Genomic DNA, 21,544 nt, shown 5'->3' on the forward strand with positions numbered 1-21,544 from the left:
ATCCTTGGGGCACACCGCATGTAATAGTCATCCAGTCTGATCTTGTGTCACCAACCTCCACACATTGCTGCCTATCTGACAGATAAGATCTCAGCCATTTAAGAGAATTCTGGGAAAACCCTTTTGCCCTTAATTTCTGCACCAGCAAGTCATGATTAACACAGTCAAATGCTTTGGCAAAATCAAACAGAGTTAGAATCGTTCCTTGTCGGTGCTCCATAGCAAGTCTACTGTCTTCAGTCAATCGAAGGAGTGCTGTTTCTGTACTGTGCGCTGATCTGAAACCAGATTGATAATCAGATAGATTGTTATTTTCAGTGATGAATTCAGTGATTTGACAGTGAACGATCCTTTCTAGGCCTTTTAGATAGAGTGGGCAAAATACTTATCGGCCTGAAATCCCCAACCAGGGTTGGTGCTGAGATCTTTTTTAGGGGAAGGACAATGGCAGACTTCCAAAATGAAGGGAAAGAACAGTGCCTCAAAGATGCATTAAAAATGAACGTGATAGTAGGAAGGATTGCGTAGAGGATGTCTTTGATAAAGTGGTTGTGTTGCTAGCCTAGTGGTTAGCGTCTCGGACTTCGGTGCGGGAGGGACGGGTTCAATCCCCGGCACATCCACTACGCATTTAACTCTCGTACTCTCTTGTGAAATGCCACTGGCGTTGAAAAAAAAAAGCGAATAGGTATCCCATCAGAACCTACAGCATGCGGGGTTGGAGAGTTGACTAATTCATTCAAGTAACTATTGACTTTGTGCTGATTGGTATTTTAACTGCTATAAGAAAAGTAAACGTTTAACTCATTTAGAGGGATGTGTACTGGTTGAGAATCAAATTGTTTCCCAAGCCCAAGACTTTTAACTTTACGCCATAAAACTCTCGATGGTTGTTTTTGATTTTCAAAAAGTTTCTGAATGTATCTGAGTTTGGAATTTCGCAAAAGCTGTTTAACTCGATTACGAAGATTACAATATTGTTGTTTTAGTTCGATATTGTTGGAGTGCCTAGCTCTTCTACCTAAGCTATCACGTTTAGCCATCAAACCTTTGATTTCAGGGGTTATCCATGGAACAGGCCTTCTTTTTGTCACGCGCTTTGTTAGGATGGGAGCATGTTTGTCAAAGAGATTTAATATGAAAGAATTTAGCTCATGAACCATTTCATCGACGGAATTTAAATTTTGAATGAAGTGCCACGGAGTTTGTTGAACGTCTAACATGAATTGTGCAACATTCATATTTTTAAGATCCCGATATTTAATAAGCTTTGCTTTGGGCTTAGGAGATTTGATTGAGTACACACAGGAAATAAGGTCATGTTTGGATATTGAAGGGACTGGAAGCTGCCCATGTTGAATGATATCTTGATGATTGGACACTACGATTAGATCTAAGAGGGTATAAGAATTGGCAACATGATGTGTGGGATCGAGTGGAAGTACAGTTAGGTTACATGATTCAAACAAAGTAGTCAGCTGTCTGTGTTCAAAGTTATGAGTCGGCGATAGTAGGTCAGTGTTGAAACACCCATGTAGGTCAGTGTTGAAACACCCATGATCAAAACATGACTGTATCTGAACATTTCATTAAGCAAGGCATTTTCAAAATTGAGCAGATGCCCTGATCTTGGTGGGCGGTAGCACACTCCTAGTGACAGCGCATCTGCTCCAGATAAACTAATCTCAATTAATAGGAATTCTGGCCCAGCCGAGTACTCCAATGGTGAAGAAAACATAGTTTTGAACTTTAAATTCTCCAGGATATACACCGCAACGCCACCGCCCTGTCTTCCAATCCTATCATTTCGCTGCAGCACTTATCCAGGGAGAGACACCTCATTTGAATGAATACTCGGCTTAAGCCAGGATTCAGAAATGCTAATCAGGTCAAAGTTTCCAAAGATTTCTCTAACCTCATCAACCTCATCAGCGGAGATGGTAGCTGCGTCGAGGTTATCGTTGGAGGCGGCCCACGCTCAGTCCCTCCATCGTCAATCGATGTCGTCTCTGGAGGCGGCCGACGCTCTGTCCCTCCGGAGTCGTTGAACTGCGAAGATGGCATCAGTAGAGGAGCTAGATTTTCACTCTACGAAGTCTAGCAGTCAAGTGATGGGTGGTGAGTCGAAATGTCGGCGGCCGTGGAGGTGGTGGCGGATTGGTCGATAGTCCAAGTCCAAGTGTATATGACTGTGGCGTTAGACATATGCATTTATGTTTATTATGTTTACACCTATTTGTTTATTTCAATCTTAATTGTTTTTTTGAAGGGGAGCACTTGGCCCTATGCACAACCATGTTAACAAAAGTACCTTTTTCTCAAAAACTATATGAGATATCATTATGATTTGTTTTCTCTTTAAACCTTATACTTTGTTACACAAATAGAAGTAAACTAGTTACCCATTAAATATTAGAAGTAACTTTTTTTTTTTATCCATAGAAACGCCCAAAAAAAGAATTATTTTTTATATTTCTTTAATTTTCAAATTTATTATTATATGACTTATGACATTAATTTTACTTACACTTATACATTTCATATAGATGTACCTGGGGAAAAAATTTCAAGGAAATGGCATAAGTGGTTTTTGAGAAAAAGGTACATAAAGTTTGAAAATATCGATTTTCGGAAAACGAACAATAAAAGACAAAATAGTGTCAAAACTTACTTTTCAATACAATCCAACACCATACGAAGGATCGTCTACTTCTGCTTCTTGAAACTGATCTTCTAATCTTCTTTTAAGTAAGTGTTGATGTTTTCTGATCTTTTTCATTTTCTTGAAAATCTTTTTCGGCTTGCGTAACCCGCCTTCGGTCAAGCGACATCATGGTGTTCACAAAGTGTTTGCCTGGCTGGAGTCCTATTTCTTTGAACAGCTTCCACTTACCAATGTGGCCATCATTAAAAGTACTGACAGCCTCATATACACCAAATTTTAGAGTGTTCAACTGAACAAAAACCTTTTTTGGGACATATGACCAAATCACATTGTTCAGTGATTCATTCACATTTTGGGTTTTTCCTGCGACACACTTTTCCAAAAGTTCTTGTTTTGAGAGATCAATGAAAATTGGCTTTATAAAGTTCATTATATTTTCTGGCAGGTGGAAGTGTTTATTGTGATCATAGGGCTTTTTCTATAGTTTTGCGAGGTTGAACTTGCACCACGTATTGATATCTTTGGGGCATAGCGAGTGGCGGTACGGTCGTTCGCTTGACGCAGTCACGTGATAAAATGTAGACCAAACAGCCCATATCAAATCTTTTACTGTCTTCTTGCAATTTCTTCTGATTGAAAGTCCATAGTAAGACTGCAGTTTCAGAATCGCAGCATCAGTCAAACGATTTTTACCCCCAAGACGAAACCCATCTGGAAGTTTTTTGTTTTTCAATTTCAGAGTCCTAAGCCTGGTCCCCATCCGCTTTTGGGCGTGTCCAACACATTCGATTTTTTTTTATTTCAACATCTTCCCCATATGGTTTCATTGCACTTACATCCATAAAGGCTTTTGTGTCTCCATCTCCAAGGTACTGTAAATATCTTAAGTTGTGAGTACTGAGAGAGCGATGAAAAATTTTGACTGCTCCGGACACCTCCATTGCACCACTCGTTCCATGATAGTTGGACCAGCACTTTTCCTCATGTGGGCCTACACTCAAAAACCTACAACTACAATTACAATATTTTGAAAAAATCTCAATGTCTACTACTTTACCAGTGTCGAAGGATGTGGCAGAGAGTATTCCGTTGAAGGAAGTGTGCCCACGCTTCTGCCACGACCCATCTAATGCAATCGCTAAATCACTACAGCCATCATTTCCAGCTAGAGCTTCTTTTATAGCCTCACTCATTGATCTTTTACACACACTCTCTGAAATAGATCCTAAAAACTTCTCATGAGTATGATATAGGTTGACAGGAGGGTTGAGATTCATGATTCCGCAAACTTTTTCTGCTGCCGCTCTTCCTTTGCCTATGGCACTTATGCCGTAAACTAATCTCAAATTTAGATCAAATAGTCTTGTATTTTTACCTTCTAAAACTTGTGTGGATTCTACAGATTCACAATTGTTCATAGTTTCACTATTGTCGCAACTTTCACATTGAATAGAGATTTTACATGCTAGTCCTGAAACATGTTGTTTACATATTTTTAGCTTGCAGTGACACACATCGCACACTGCTACACTTTGTAAGGTTGATTCTAACATTTTCAAGTCTACAATATTGTACTCAAAATCTTCAATCTCTCCATAAACAGACAGAGACGGAGTCACTTTAGTTTTAGATTAAGAGGAACTAGGCCTACCATTAGATTCAACACTGTCATTTGTAATAGCCTGTCCAATATCTGGTGTTGGCCTAGGCCTAACCCTACTTACATTTTATATAGTTTCAATTTTCTTGTACTTATTCCCTAAAAACTTTCTCTTCTTTACAAGACTTGTACTTCTAGGCATCTTTAAACTTCACTATACACAACTAAGAAAAACAACTTGTGGCACAATACCATGTAAATTCAAATAACTTTTACTAATAACCTAATAGACAATATTATTGTTCAATGCAAACCACGAACAGACGAATATGCAGATGACAGCTGATGTAATATAGCCAGTACAACAGCAAAAATCAGGTTAGCCAACATAACTGCCATCAAGTGATAAAAGAAATGCCAAACTATTACTATATGAGCCACTGCAACGACCCTTGAGCACAAAAATCGACCCTGCATACATTTGTAAAAAAAATATTTTTAGCACTTTTAATTGAGATATCGTAATAAAATAAACGCCATTTTATTCAGAAAAGTCCATTCTTTTAAATAAAAAATAAATAAAAAGATTTAATTTTTTCATATTTTTGGCCAAGTGCTCCCCTTTGTTTATCAGTATTGTTAGTTTTTTTAGAGGTTAACTGTAAGAAAGGACCGTGAGGTCTTTCGCCTCTATAAAGAAGGATTTTCATTTCATTTCTACATCCGGATATAATGGGAGATTTAGTGTATTTAGAAAGCCATAATCTGAGTAAAAAAGTTCATCGTAAAAGCTGCAAAGTTAAACTGTTCAGCTTTTCGCTTGTGAACTTCGTTTTTAACGTTTAACTTCCTAATATTTTACGTAATATTCGCTGTTTTAGATTCAGGAGCATGTTTTAGATTCAGGAGCATTTTTTAACGCCAATACTAATAAATTGACCTTTACAGTAATCTGGTCACAAATGCTACCTACATGTGTCCGTTTTATGGTATATAAAAGCATTTTTGAAGCTTTCACAAAATATTTTTCTGTAAGATTCGTACGATACTTTGTATGTAGGAAGTTTTTCCTTAAACATCATGTATATCTTTACAACGTTAAACTCTTCGGGAAGATAGGGTTTGCTTAAGTAATGTAAGCCGTTATGACTGCTACGCCCTTTAAAGATGATATGTAACTTTTTTGATAGTTTATTTCGTCATCTGTCAGTTTATGTGGCCTATTATTATGTTTACCTCGTTTATCTTTAGGGGACACCCGAACTAGTTTTTACGACCTGACTAGATGTTCAATTTTTTTCTTGCTGTATAGCAATAAAGGCTTTCTTACACACGATTTGTTCTGTCATCTTGCCATTCACTCTGTAGACGACCATTATCGGGCACTAATCCAAACCATAAGACTAAATATGGATCCTAAATATGGACTAATTATGGACTATGCCCAGGATCCTAAAAACCTTTAGAACCGAAAATCTAAACCGATTTTGGGATGAAAATCAGCACAAACTCAAAACAGCCTAAAGACCGCAGAAAACAAATACAATCTAACTGCGTCAGACAAAGATAACACCACCTACAAAACCTGAAGAGAATCTATGACCTGGAAATCAAAAGCAAAAAACATGAACACACTTCAAAAAAGATCAAGAGGTCCAGTAACCAAATAAAGAAGATATGGAACACTATACAAAACAAATTCAGAAAGAAATTCCTTAACAGATTTTATTGATAAACCACTTACTCCGAATGTAGATGGCAACCTCACTAACGACCCCAGCTTGATCAGTGACACTTTCAACAGATACTTTGTATCCCAGGGAAACTGCACTTCATTAAATGATCCTCGCCTTCCTCCTACAAGCCAGCATGAAACTACCAGCACAACAAGAGGCTTCGAATTATCAAATTTTAAGCCAATAACCATGAACCAACTCAAAACTCAAATCCATGCTCGGTGAGAGTGGAGATGCGCTGACTTTGGCAATCTCATCCAGCCATCCCCAGCCGGACAGGCTTATATGGACATCTCCTTGTAGAAGTCCCTAAGTAGAAGAATTACAGCTGCCGTGTACCGTTCAAAGAGCAAAAGATACTCACTGTGGTGTCACTTCACACCCGTCAAACCATCCTACATGCAATAGCCACCCAACAAACCAGACATAGGGAACACCATCACAACACCAGACATACATTAGATTTCACCCTTCCAATCCACTAGCTATCACTTACCAAAAGAAGACCATCCTACAAAGGAGCTAACCTTAAACCTCCTTCCAGAACAACTTAAACAGCAAAATAATTCACCCACATTCAAGAAAAAACTTACAGACTGGCTGCTAGAAAGACCTTTCTACACCGAAAAAGAATTTATCTCAAGACCTTAAAATGAAATGTTTCTGTAACTGTAATCCAACCGTAAATATGACGCTTCTGAAGGAATATGTAATAAAGAAAACTAGTGGTTGCCCAGTGGTCGAAAACTCGATCAAGAATATGTAATGTACACATTGACTATTAGATATTGAAGAAGATATCCCATCTTTATTGACCAGCTGTCGTGCCGTCGCAATTTTTTTATTAAAAAACATTTAGTTATGTAAGCCAGTCACAGAAAGCGTTTCTAAAATTTTATTTTATATCTTATTTTTTGGATCAGCGTGATCTGATGGTGGCTCGCATCAACTATGACGAATTTAATTGTATTTTCCTTCCACCATGGTCTATTGTCTCACGTCTTCTAACGTTCAACACCATTGTTTGAATTTAAAAACACAAGATGGCTTGTTCTAAAGTACGTTTTCAATGGTGTGTTGTTGTAGTACTCCCAATTTTGAAATGTTTTAATCCCCTCATCAATTTCTTTTTTGGTAGGCGCATTGGCTATATTGCTTCCCTAGGCTCTCTTTCCTAGGGGCACTGGCAATTTTGCTCTTGATGTCCACCTACTCCAAGCCGACCCTCTAAGGGAGGAGCATATAAGAACATTAATCGTGGAAAACTTTTGTCAGACTTAATATTTCTTCCATAGCAAAATCCACCAATATCTACTTCGGATTTCTGTCTCCATTAAACGATCTAAAGACTTTTAGACCTTCTGTTATGGCCTCCTTTGTTTCAATTTGAGTGATAATCACACCAACAACTTGAAAATTAACATTGGTTTCCACCACTGCAAAAAAATAGAGGAAGAGCATACTTGCACGTGGCATCCAACAAAATCGAATTGTGTCCATACTTCCTACATGTTCGCTTCATATTTTTGTCTTGATAGACTAAAAAATTCGTAGGTGCATGACATTCTTTATTCACATCATCGTCGTCATAATCAGATCCTGTATGGCCATCTGACCTGAAATAGACATTGCAAATTAGACCATTCTTATAATATTTAAGAAAAGCCATACAGTTTTCCTTGTCCGCAGGACGGTTTCTTATCTTCAGTTTAGTATTCGAAATTATAGTTAGAAATGCTTTCACCTCAGGGTAGAATTTTCTTCTGTTCTTATCATTATTTTGTGGTTTTTTTCTATATATGCATTTGTTAGTTTAGCAATAACCATTGCATATCGAATTTTTCCCATACTTCCTATATGTTCGCTTCATATTTTTGTCTTAATAAACTAAAAAAAAAATCTCAGGTGGATGACATTCTTTATTTTCAACATCGTCTTCATAATCAGATCCTGTATGGCCATCTGACCTGAAATAGACATTGCAAATTAGACCATTCTTATAATCTTTAAGAAAAGCCATACAGTTTTCCTTGTCCGCAGGACGGTTTCTTATCTTCAGTTTAGTATTCGAAATTATAGTTCGAAATGCTCTCAATAATATAATGCTCTCGAAATGCTCTGTAATATACTAAAAATGTGAGGTTTGTCATTGTCCCAAATGTATTCATGAGTTGACTTTGTGGGTTGATGTAAATATTAATAACATTATATTCTCTCAAAATCTGTTTGTTCATGTTCCAGGCTAATTATTTGCGGGCAGTTGGTGGAGCAAGTGTAGAGGACCTGACGAGAAGGATTCTAGCCTACATTTTCACGAACGATTAAGCAAATTTAACTTGGTAATATAAGGGCACACTAGCTTTACCACACAGGGACTAAGTATTGTGTTAACTTTGCTGTGTACATATTTTTTTAATTACAATAGTGAGAACAAAATTAAGCAGTGTATTTTATATTATTTTTATGTTTAAAAATGGAACTATTTATTTTTTTATGTAGTGCATGACTATTGCAGAAATGACTATTGTAAATATTGTACAATTGATGGAAAAGTAACATATTCTCATTCTTACAACAAACAGCCTATGAGTTTTTTCCCATTCCCTGTTTCAAACAATTGATGGTTAACAAAAATTGAATAGGTGTGTAACATTACAAAAGAATACTTAACGTTTGTTTCTTATCTTTGAAAAGTATTTTTTCAATAATTTAATTGAATAAAATAAATCTTTATACCATAAACGAAAAACTAAATACAGTTGAAAGGCCTGAAGACATTTTTTTGCACGCTGTTTTTCTTGTTGTGTCAAGTTTGTTGCGCTGTTTTGCCTCCTAAGTTGCACTGGCATGAAAAGTAATTATGAGTCATACCTGGGTTTGGAACCTAAAGAAGTTATATATTGACACATTTCCTTTGAAGTTTAGGGTGTCAAAGACGCCACCGGAAATACGGGCAAGTAAACACGTATTAGGGCGCCATCTGTATTACTTCTTCCAAAGTGATCACATTGACCAAATCACTAATAAAATAGAGACAGGTGAACAATTCATCTAAGATTTTTTATTCTATCCTAGTTTGAGCGCTCTTTTCTTGTTTACATGATCATAATCATTATTTAAGAGTTCTATTTTAACACAGACTTGTGTAATATTTATTTAGATGATTTATACAGTTAATCTTTTTTATGGCTAAAAACTTTCAAATTCACCAGCAATACGTTTAACATAAGTATAATCTTGAACCAATAATAAATAGGTTATGTTCACATCATGGGCACACCTAAAATTTGTCCAAGAAGGAGAGTGCAGCATGGCGTGATTGATAAGGTTAGTTTTTTACAAGGTGCTGTCATTTGATGTTAGTCAAATCAAAATCAAAGTTTTATTGGGCTATTCAACATTTAAGTAATAGGTTAGGTCACAAATTATAATCCTCTTGGGTCCTTTTGACGTACAATAGTCAGTCCATAATAATGAAATAAAAACATGCACAAACATCATGCAGATAACACTAAAATATATATAAAAATAAGTAAAAAAGATTGATACCAAACACGACATGCAAGAACAGGCTGCTATAAATCACTTTATTCAAGTCCAATCGTCATTGGTGAGAAATCTGCTTCATTATAGATTAGGTTGCTGTCTAGTGTGAACACAGTCTTGTTGTAAATATTCTAACGAGTTTCCTGGCATAATTTTCAAATATGTATGACCCAATACGTATTATAAATATATTTTGTTTTGGTATTTTTAGTGTATAAAAAATACGTATATTATCTGTAATTTTAGGTGACATATGTACGCATTATATACATATTTGTGTTGCCTGGGTTCCTATATTTAGTGCCTGCCGCCCAATACACATGATAGGAGGACAGTCTTATAATTTATGATATCATATGTATGCCTAGGAACACCCCCTGTTCAAAACCAGATACACAAATACTCGTACCCTTTTTTGCACAGAAAGCAGTGTACCAATTTTAAATGCAAAGGTTTCAAATCCGCGCCAAGGCAATGTACAAGTCAGTCCAACCATGACGTAACGCGAAGGAATACGACAGCAGAGGACTCGAACTGTGCCGTGTGCACTCGCCTCGCCACTCGTATATCGCCGTCAACAGCAATGGTCGCGTCGTCACCGGAGTAGGATGATTTTATTAATATCTTAATTCGTGGCTCGAAGAAATGTAGTACCATAGAGAACTTAAGTTAGAAGTACACAAGGTCCTAAGAACTTCAATAGGTAAGTTAGGCAGTTGAAAAATCTTACACTTGAAACAGGAAAACATTTCTGAGCCATACCTACTTAGTCAATGACCAGTTAAATGTAGGCTATGCTATCGGAGTTTCTAGTGTCATATGGGTGGATCTCCTTGATTAAGACAAAGCTACGCTCCTTAGACTTAATGGCAATTAGACATTGATAAATGTAAGCTACACAGTAATGACTGTCATAATCTGAGAATGTACAAACTATGGCTTAGAGTGTGCTCGATAGCGTGTCCCACATAGGCTTACAACTCGCACTGCTTTCTTTTGCCATATAAGGAATTCTGAACATTCGGGGTGTGACCCCAGGGCCTAGAGCCTTGGCCCATACAGAATGTAAGTTAAAGTTGTTAAGTTAAAGGGAAATTCACTCATGAGCCTTTTTGCTTGGACTAAACAACATTCCTAAAGTGTTGCCTTCATTGAGCATGCTAACTTAGCCCTAACCAGGTTAAGCCCTACATTTAAAGGCCTAGATTACTTCATATTGACTGAAATAGGAAAATTATAATAATGTAAGTTACCCTCAGGAGCCGATCTATTTTCCAATTTGTTTACATGATTTATGTTTATAAACTGCTCATCAACATAGTGAACATTACTTAGGACTTGGTTAAAAAACGAATGTGTCAACATAATTACGTGATTAAATAAACTAGGAGATATAATTAATATTTTTAACAGTTAATAAATTACCTAAAAGTATTAAAGTACTTACCTCGAACAGTTCTCGTATAATACTAAATAGTAAATACTCGTAGTTTGTAGATCTCGATTTCACTGTTTACTCTCACCTCAACTCTCATAAAAATTAAATGGCCGACTGACTGTTGACTGTTGGTGTTGTGTTGACTGGAGCACTGGATTGGACACTGAGGGAATTCTGGGTAACGAGCAGAGCCTGATCAGTGTTTTGAATATTTAATACAGAATATAAAATACGTATTTTGCACGTAAAAGTCGGTTCTTTATGTTGTGCGTAAATCACTTGTTATGGTAGTTAGATGAAAAATATTGTGCTTTTTTTATTTCATTGTAATAAGTTCGTTTTTTAATTTCGTATTACAATATTTTAATGAACATAAAAACATAAAAATACGTATTATATACATATTGCAATTGACGTATACATGCCTTATACGTTAATACCCTAAATATACGTGTTTTATACTAAGGCTGCTGCTTGGGCAGTCATATTACTGTGTATTTGAAAGTATTAGATCATACATTCATGTCAATGATAATACAAATATCTCAAATGGTTCTATGACAAGTTATTCAAGAGTTGACCCATGATTGGCGCTGTCATGAAGAACATGAAAAAAGCCCCCTCGGACTCGAAGGTTTTAATCAAAGGGGTTTGGACTCATTGTGAATCAATCATAACTTTCAAGGTAAGATCGCAAATCAAACAATGCAACAACAAAAAACCACAGGTGGAGTATCAAAGTTATTTCACCATGTAACTGGCGTAAAATGTGGCATAACTCATTATTATGAAATTGTTGGTAATGGTACAGTTGAGGAAGACAAACTAAGCATCTGTTGTGTCTTAGCTGTTTGACTAGTAGACATTTTGCCAAAGGGTAAGAATTATAAATTATTTATCGACAACTCGTTCAACTCTCCTTGCAATCTAAAAGAGATAGGGGTCTTGGCAGTAGGGACTATTCATTCTGTTAGAATTGTTCGCAGTCCATTCAAAAAGGATAAACGACTTCTCGATGAAGGGCGAAGAAGTATGGATGTAAATCTGGACACAGAAAAATACAATATCGGTTGCAAGTGAGCTGGTTGAAACGACGTGCCTTGCATCAACATACGTAGTTGCAGATTCTGTTGACGAAGTCATGACATGGTCTACAGTGAAAACCCAGAGAGTTCCTGTCCAGCACGTGTAAGATAATATAACGACGTTGTTGATTGGTGGGGGGGGGGGTCGATCTACACGACTTGTTGGTTGTCATACATACAGCAACACATAGTTTAATGTCGTAGTAACAGTGATCTGGAAGACTTTACTTATTGGAATGGCAATGATCTGACATACTAATGAGTGATACCTAGGCTTGTACCAAGGCATAATATGAGATACAAGTTCAACTAAATGGGAACTCATATTGAACTCTCCCTGAAATAATAATAAATGAGAAAAAAAGAATGTTTTAAAATTATTGCTTACCCCCTGATTCAAATGAACCATTAACTTTGTTGGTCTCAGCACCCTCTTCTGCATTTTTAAAGTTAGGTTGATAATCACTGCTGCTACATTCTTCTTCTAGAGTATTAGATTATTTAGATCTGTGAGCCTTAGTGGCTAATGCAAGTATTAAATCAGCTCTTCATGCCATCAAATTATTAATACTTGTGTGCATAGAATACTGGATGAAGTGGACAAGTGCACATTGCCACGATTAGAATTGTGACTGGGGGCGTAACCGGGATCGATTTAAATAATAAGAATACTTTAGTGAGAGGTAAAAGAATGTTTAATCACTATTCAAATAAAGTGGATGGACAATATGATAAAGATAATAATAAAGACAATAATAAAATTTGATGATAAAATAATTACAGGCTCCTTTTATTTAAGTAGGCCTAAGCAAATGAAATTTATATATAAAACTCTAATAATTATAATTCTTTTTGACACGTTATTATATTCAAACAGGAATTTAATAGTCACTATATTTATTCACACAAATTATAAATGAAATCAATTATTATAAAAATGATTACAATTAACATCAATCAATCACTGACTTTAAAAAGTTAAGTTAGCCTGGACAATCACAAAAATTATAAAGTTGAAATATTAATAAAGTAATCGCCTTACCAAAAACCCGGTGACCGGCGAAGTGTCCCCGTGGATAGACTGGGGCCAAGTGTCTTCCTTTCGGTCAACTCCAACCTCAGTCCCTCCAAAGTACAATTATTGCTAAGTCTACGGTTTTTGTGGTCGGTCGATTGAGCAAGCTACGTGTCATCAAGAATTCTGTCTACTAAATGCCAATGTTCTGACACTGATATATGCATTGTGAAATCCATTTGTCTTGTCAGTAATGACCACAACATGAAATTTACCCTTAATTATATATAAATCTATAAAAAATTTAAAAATAATGATATAAAGAACGCAGAGGATACGCGTCCGGTAACCGGACGTGGATTAGGCGTCCGGCAGTTACTGTCATAACCTAACCTAACCAACCAAACTTGCTGATAATTAAAAAAATCAGATGAAGGTTCAATTCTCTTCATAACATAAAATTATAAATGCCAAAAATTCTAACAAAAGATGTACAGTTAAGAAGAAATTACATTCAAAGCAAAATCTGTGACAAAAAGTTAAAGAAACCGATGGGTTTCGAACCAGGGACCTCTAGGATATCAGCCGAGCACTCTATCCACAACACCACGAACAAAGCTGACCGAACATCGTATCGTTGTGGTAATGGCGTTCCGGGACCCCACAACCCGGTGACGTCACTACCGGACGCCTAATCCACGTCTGGTTACCGGACGCGTATCCTCTGTGTATAACGAAACTGTTTACCTTAAAATGTAGTAGATGAACTCCTCTTCAAATACTAATATCACTTATATTTTTTTTATTATACAAACTATTTTTAAATTTAACGCAAAAAGATGCTTTTTTCACCGTTGTTAAATTAGCGTTAGTTTCAATAATAATCACTTATCACTATATATTTACAATATTTACACTGTTAAGATGGGTGTTTTACCCCATTTTTCATTTCTTGAAATTGCGCCACTTATTTATAAGTGGCACATTGTAAACTCCCCTGGCATTTAAAGGTGTCATAAAACTTTCTTCTTTTGCCATCACTTCTTTCATGTCTTTTTCGGAATACCAGCAGGTGTCTTTTTTTTCTGGCCATCTCCACCCACTACCACTCATGCACATTGTGCTTACTTTATACTCATTACCAGTAGCAGTGTCACTTCTGAGCTCCTCCACTGTCCCAGGGAAGAATTCTCCTTCATATTCTACTACTACATAATCATTTAGCTTCGGTTTATGACCTTCTTGCTGTTCTATCTTCCCTGTTTTTAATGTCTTACCAATATGTTTCTTAAATTTTCCCTCAGCAGGTTGTTTTCTCACTTCTTGATCCTCTTCCTCTTTTTCCTGTCTTTTATCATTTTCTTCTTCCTCTTCAAATAAATTGTCAAAGTCTTCGTACTCAAATTCACTATATACTGAATAGTCATCACTATCCTCTTCTACTGAACTACTACTTGCAGACTCATTTTTGGTTTTCTTTTTAGTTTTCTTTTTTTGTTTCTGGTTACTGGTTGTGGAGGTGTCCCTGGAAGTCCCTGGTACTGCTAGTACATCTTCATTAGGAAAATCATCAGCGCTGACACTTTTTCCAGGTGTGACTTCGACCCCCCCCCCCCCAATCTACAACGTCGTTATATTATCTTACAAGTGCTGGACAGGAACTCTCTGGGTTTTCACTGTAGACCATGTCATGACTTCGTCAACAGAATCTGCAACTACGTATGTTGATGCAAGGCACGTCGTTTCAACCAGCTCACTTGCAACCGATATTGTATTTTTCTGTGTTCAGATTTACACATACTTCTTCGCCCTTCATCGAGAAGTCGTTTATCCTTTTTGAATGGACTGCGAACAATTCTAACAGAATGAATAGTCCCTACTGCCAAGACCCCTATCTCTTTTAGATTGCAAGGAGAGTTGAACCAGTTGTCGATAAATAATTTCTAATCCTTATCCTTTGGCAAAATGTCTACTAGTCAAACAGCTAAGACACAACAGATGCTTAGTTTGTTTTCCTCAACTGTACCATTACCAACAATTTCATAATAATGAGTTATGCCACATTTTACGCCAGTGCTAACACTTTGATACCCCACCTATGGATTTTTGTTGTTGTATTGTTTGATTTGCGATCTTACCTTGAAAGTTATGATTGATTCACAATGAGTCCAAACCCCTTTGATTAAAACCTTCGAGTCCGAGGGGGCTTTTTTCATGTTCTTCCTGACAGCGCCAATCATGGGTCAACTCTTGAATAACTTGTCATAGAACCATTTGAGATATTTGTATTATCATTGACATGAATGTATGATCTAATACTTTCAAATACACAGTAATATGACTGAACCAGCAGCAAACTTCGTATGAAACACGTATATTTAGGGTATTAACGTATAAGGCATGTATACGTCAATTGCAATATGTATATAATACGTATTTTTATGTTGTTATGTTCATTAAAATATTGTAATACGAAATTAAAAAACGAACTTATTACAATGAAATAAAAAAAGCACGATATTTTTCATCTAACTACCATAACAACGTGGTTAAAGGCGGACGTGTCTACAACGATGTTATTATCTTTAGTCAACGATGTTATTCTTCTCATCAACCATGTTACTCTCTTCACTTAACTTAATCTGAACTTGTGATGGCGACGGCGTTGCAGACAGAATCAACAGAATAACACTTAGCTAGCACTACGCAACACGTATGAGTAGGTACGAATGAGTATTTGTTTTTGTATTTTATTTGTAGAGAAGTAAAATGTCGTCAATAGGCATATTGCCGGTGACAGAATCAGAGTGAGTTAATGAAGTTCAAAAGTTGTTACTTCCAGTTGTTCTTGTCGTGTGGTTGAAAACAATCAGCTGTAAGTAGGCTTAAGGCTTAGTTAACCTACAGTTCATTCCACTTGTAAATGTCATCCATCCTATCTTGTTTATTGTAATGTTAGGTATGTTTTTACGGCGATATCTTGAGAAATATTCATCAGCGGGGAAAATTAATGGTATATTTGGATTCAGGAGGTAAAAAACTATAAAGTAAGATATCAAAATTAGAAATTCGTTTGGAGGCACCTGTACGGAATAAATACCCCAAAAGGAAAAGTGCCTGGGAAAGCATTTTCAAGCTGATAGATCTGATTCATGTTGGCATTCTGGCTCGATAGGGTAGTAAAGCGGGTGCTAACTAGTCCAGTTGGTGGTCCAAATGGGCTGCAATTTGCTAGCGTCGAACTTTCCTTGAAGTAGGTTGAGTATTCTCTCATTATTGGAATGATGTTTTCAAACCATGAGGAGTCGTCAAGTTGGAGGAAGTCTGGGATCGAGGCGGTAGGGGTTGCGGCGTTCAAGACTGGGAGCATGAGTTGTCGTCCTTCTAAGTTGAAGGTGTCTAGAATGTCTGATGATACCGATGGTCTGTGCAGGAGTCCGGGTTGTGAGACTAGTGAACTAACGTCGATATTCCAGGGGACGGGGAAGGCGATGTCATTTATTTCTGGCGTGTGGCTGGCAGCAAATGACTGGGGGTCGTCGTAGTCGGGAACGAGATCACGGCTAGGATTCAAAAGAGAATTCGTCATGCCGATAAGGAACGGAACGTTGGGACAGCAGTAAGTAGTAGCTTGTGCCATGTAAGCGTCGGTGGCAAAGGCGGGGCCGATGATTTCAGGAATGATGGGAGTCACCAGTCCGAAGTAGTCGTTTCCGGGTTGTGATGCGCAGATGGATTTAAAAATAGGCATCAAAGGTCCTGGGATTGGTAATCATTCGGGAGGGAGGTCCTTGAGTAGCTGTTCAGTCCAAAGTCGGGTGTGGCGAGAGCCTTGTCGAGCGTAGAGCATTGCACGGAGTACTTGATAGTAGAAGAGGATGCTAAAATAGATCGAGGAGATGAAGGGATGCCATGGGTATCCAGAATTTTCGAAGGAAATGTCTTCACTGATTAGGGAGTCCATGAAGTGGACAACTTCAAAGAGGTTCTGTGAGGTAGGACAGAAGGTCGATACCTGAGGGAATCTGATTGATTTCAGAGGAAAACGGAGAAAAGGCAACGAAAGTTGGTCCTTGACAGCGATAGTCTGTGCAAGCTTGGAAGCTGGCTTAAAGTCGGAGTCGGGCAGCAAGGTCTGTTTTTCTTCGATACGAAGATCAGGGGTCTTGGCAGGATTATTAGGAGCAGGAGCGGCTGTAGTAGAGACGCTAAGTCCAGTTGTCTGAATCTGTGTTTCTAGAGCTTTAATTAGCGCTAGATTTTCACTAGATATATTTTCTGGGTCAGGGGGAGCCATCGTGAGATAAAAGATTAGTTTGTTTTAGGTACAAGTTTCTTAGGTGTGGAAAGCCAAATTATAAGGTTTGGTGGAAACTATTCCCGTTACCATATAGTTCATCCTCAAAACTCTGCTGAATTTCCTCACCCCAGTATTTATTTTTAAATGAATATTCAAACTCTTTATATGTCCTTAAACTCATAACTACGTCCCTCGTCCATTTATTTGCTGGACCTTTCATGTATTTCAGTATAATTATTTTATTGATCTCCCAACTACTATCTGATAGGTCGTCGAATTTTTTAACAAAACTCAAAAAGTACATGGGGTGAATATCATTTTCATTTTCCCCGTGAAAGTCCATTAAATATATTTCTGCTTGATTAGGCCCTACTTTGTGTTTCAACACTGTTATGACTTTCGGTATTAATGTGAGTTTTGTTAACTACCTTATCCTGCATCGTAGTTCCTATTTTACCCCTTAGCTCAGCGATTTCCCTACTTAACTCATTTCGAACGTTTAATACATCACTTTTCACACCTTTCCACCTTTCATCGACATTTGCCGTGTATTGAGAGATATCCTCTTCTAACTGTTTTTTAACATGCGACTTAAACTCATTCCGCCACTTATTCTTTTCAAGCTCAAACCCGGATTTGAAATTGGTCATGTCTAAAGTCTGTTTACTAAATTCTGTGGCGTTCTGATTACAGTATTGTTTCACCTCATCTGTTATCTGTCTTTTAAACTCTGTCAATTTATTATTTACATCCATTACAACATTTTCAATCTGTTTTACTGTTTTATCATTATTTAAAACAACATGCATAGCCAAATTTAAACATTTAATACTAGTTTCATTAACTTCTACCCTATTTTTACATTTGTTACCCTTAACGACATTGTCTCCCTATACTGGTCTACCTTTCTTTCAAGATTCCCTATTTTGTTCCCCAAATAGGGGCAGGACAAGCAGCAGTGAAGAGCAGTCGGCTGACAGACAATTCTACCAACGGCGAAAAACGTAATAGAATTACTTGCAAAACGGAGCAAGTAAGTACTATACAAAGTATTATGTTCTCAACGTTGAAACTCTCGACACTTGAGGTACAGCGCTTCGAAAAAATAATTTTGAAAAATACTATTAGACGGATTTTAATAAAATTGATCTCAAATTAAAGGCATTAAAAAGCAGAATAATAGTATGTAAAAAACTCAAAAATGATAATTTTGACCAGTTTGACCTCCCCACTCCCCTTACTCATATCCTTACTTTTCACAATGAAGTAATGAAAATAAAACAAGTTTCTCATCAAACATGATCTTGAAACACAGCTGATTTTGCTCACTGGCCAAGCCTTTAAATGACTGAGTTTTTTAACTTGATAGATGTTCAAATTAGAGCTAGGATATTCTGGTTGGCTACAGATTTTATATAAGTCGTGTTTGGCTAAAAACTTTCTACCAATCACAACATTGGTAATTAACTCTGTTGAAAAAAACAAAATTTTCTACCTCCACTATGTCTTTGCTTTCTAGAGTGTAATTGCCGATCTACCTGTCTTGCCGACTGACCCTACAGAGGCTATGATTGACCATTCGCCAGCTTGCAAATTTGCAAAATGGAGAGAAGTGAGTCCTGCTGAAGTTATAAACAACATAGTTAAAATATTTAAAGACTCAAAAAGCCAGGATATTCATGGGATGTCTAGCTCTGTATTTAAGGCAGTGATTGACACCATTGTGGTACCTCTCACCAAATTAGTGAATGCCTGCCTCTCAAAGGGTATATTTCCTGATAGCCTTAAAACTGCTAGGACCATACCTATTTATATGAAGGGGGACCCAAAAATCTTGGCGAATTTCCGACCTATCCCCATCTTACCGATTTTCTCTAAAGTATTTGAGACCATAATGAAGAAACAGCTTGTCGAGTGGCTCGAAATCCACGACCTGCTTAACAATGCCCAGCATGGTTTTAGAAGCGGGAGATCAACTACCACAGCCCTTTTAAACCTTGCTGAGATAATAACTGATGCGTTCGAAAACAGTGAGTCCGTGCAACTCGACTTATGTGACCTCAGCAAGGTATTTGATGTGGTCTCGCATGACATTCTAGTGGCTAAACTGAGCAAGTATGGAATCAGTAAGACGGTACTTAAAACACTGGCGGGCTACCTTGAAGACCGGAAACAGATTGTATCACTGAGTGGGGCCGGGACAGCGACTACGTGTCACCTCGACAACCAGTCACCCCGACCAACCGTCACCTTTTAAGACAGGTTTTGAGGTGACACGTTGTCACGCATCGTTCCCGACTACCCGTCACCGTTTGAATGAGGTGACAGGTAGTCGGAGTGACAACTAGGCGCAAGCGTGCGAGGTGACAGGTTGTCATGTACGAAGGCGTCTAGTCGTCACCTCCAAAGAGAGGAGGTGACACATTGTCTGGGTGACACCTAGACGCGAGCGTGAGAGGTGGCGGTTTAGCGTCGATGCAGCCGACAACTTGACACCGCCTCAAACCGTCACTCCGATAGTATCATCACTTTTAACTAAAATTACATATATGAACAAACTAGCAGAGTCCCCGTCCTTCGTACGGGGCTGGCGTATACGAATACAATGTTTATTGCAGTTATACTCATGCTTTGCGTTTATTATAAAAAATCTAAAATAGACATAATGTTCTACCACTGTACCTAAATAATAGAAGAAAGTAAATTTTCAAACATTCGCACAATACCGCAAATTATTAATTAAAAGAAAAATGCATACGTAAATGTAAACGATACTACTTTGCAATTTTCATTGTGTATCACAGCTTTTTGTTGCTGCTTAATTCAAATTAACTGTTGTCATAAAATAAAAAAATAAATAATAATAGTACTGCACTCTGTTGGTAAATCTTTTAATTTTTAATGGTATTGAATATCATAGAACCAACCAGTTTAGTTGAAACAGCTAACTAAATTCTGTAATTCCTTTTAAATATGAATACTATTCTTTTCTTTAATCATACTAAATATTAAATGTGAAAGTTTGTGTGTTTGTTTGTTCGTTTGAAGCTCAATCACGCACTAACTACTTGTCGGATCAGGCTGAAATTTTGCAGGATGATAGCTCACATCCTCGATTAACGTATAGACATATTCTTACCTCAAAAATCCTTTCGGGTTCCGCTCCAGCTAACCCAAAATATGTTTTTCAACTTTACATCACTCGTGAAGGAGATGTATACATCACGCTTGGGATAGGGAAGTTTAACATGGCGGGTTAGGTAAAAAATATACCTCGACGTTCAACGCTAGAAATCAGCTGTGTGCTTGGATTTTATTGTGTTGATTTAAGAATTTTCCTAACCTAGCTTTTGTTTGTAAAAGAACCTTACTGTTAGAAGATGAGTGAAATGGATAATACAAAATATTGAACGTAACCCCCTGTATATTTTCGGGTCAGGTAAAATCTTGTACGTTACACGTTACGCAAGAGCGTGTTTACATCACTTAGGTGAATTATGCAACTCGCATTCGCTCGTTGCACAACATTCACCTGCGTGATGTAAAAACGCTCTTACTACACTTGTAATGTAAATAGCTATAAATGGGTTTCATTACATCACCGAGTGAGTTTTTTTCAACTTTACATCACTCGAGAAGTAACGAAGTTATATACATCACGCTTGGGATAGGGAAGTTTCACATGGTGGGTTAGGTAAAATATATTTCAAGCTTCTATATCATATTAAGACAGAGACATTCACCTGCGTGATGTAAAAACGCTCTTACTACACTTGTAATGTAAATAGCTATTGTAATATTCAGTAGATTAAGACGAAGTTAAAAGGTTAGTGAAAGGTTAGTCAGTTTTGTTGGAAGAACAGAAATGCCTCAAGTTCAAATAAGAAATATTTATAACGGTAGGAGGAGACAATTAATAATAAAATATCTTATCTGTATGAGGAGAGTAGAATAGGCCTGCTCTCACAGATACTCATCCAGATACACATTTACTTGGTAAGATATATGCCAGTTCTGCTATGCAACTTACTTTAGAAGTGAAAAACATACGAAGCACATAGTGTTGTCTTGGTGGTAAAGTTAACTTGCTTAATGTCAGATCAAATTAATGCATACAAGAAATGTTTTACTTCTGACACTAACAGATCGAGATATTTCA

General features: G+C 37.2%; 1 long non-coding RNA gene across 1 annotated transcript in view; it reads left to right on the plus strand.

The window, feature by feature from the left end:
* Positions 1-21,544, plus strand: part of LOC129005272 (uncharacterized) — a 41,960-nt gene that overhangs the window by 12,671 nt on the left and 7,745 nt on the right. Inside the window, exon 2 of the long non-coding RNA XR_008491807.1 lies at positions 8,243-8,340. This is a non-coding gene — a long non-coding RNA (uncharacterized LOC129005272). The remainder of the gene's footprint in view (positions 1-8,242; positions 8,341-21,544) is intronic.

This window comes from Macrosteles quadrilineatus, unplaced genomic scaffold (assembly GCF_028750875.1).
Source record: "Macrosteles quadrilineatus isolate MER2022 unplaced genomic scaffold, UCM_ALF_1.0 Scaffold_18__1_contigs__length_3160703, whole genome shotgun sequence".
Classification (NCBI taxonomy): domain Eukaryota; kingdom Metazoa; phylum Arthropoda; class Insecta; order Hemiptera; family Cicadellidae; genus Macrosteles; species Macrosteles quadrilineatus.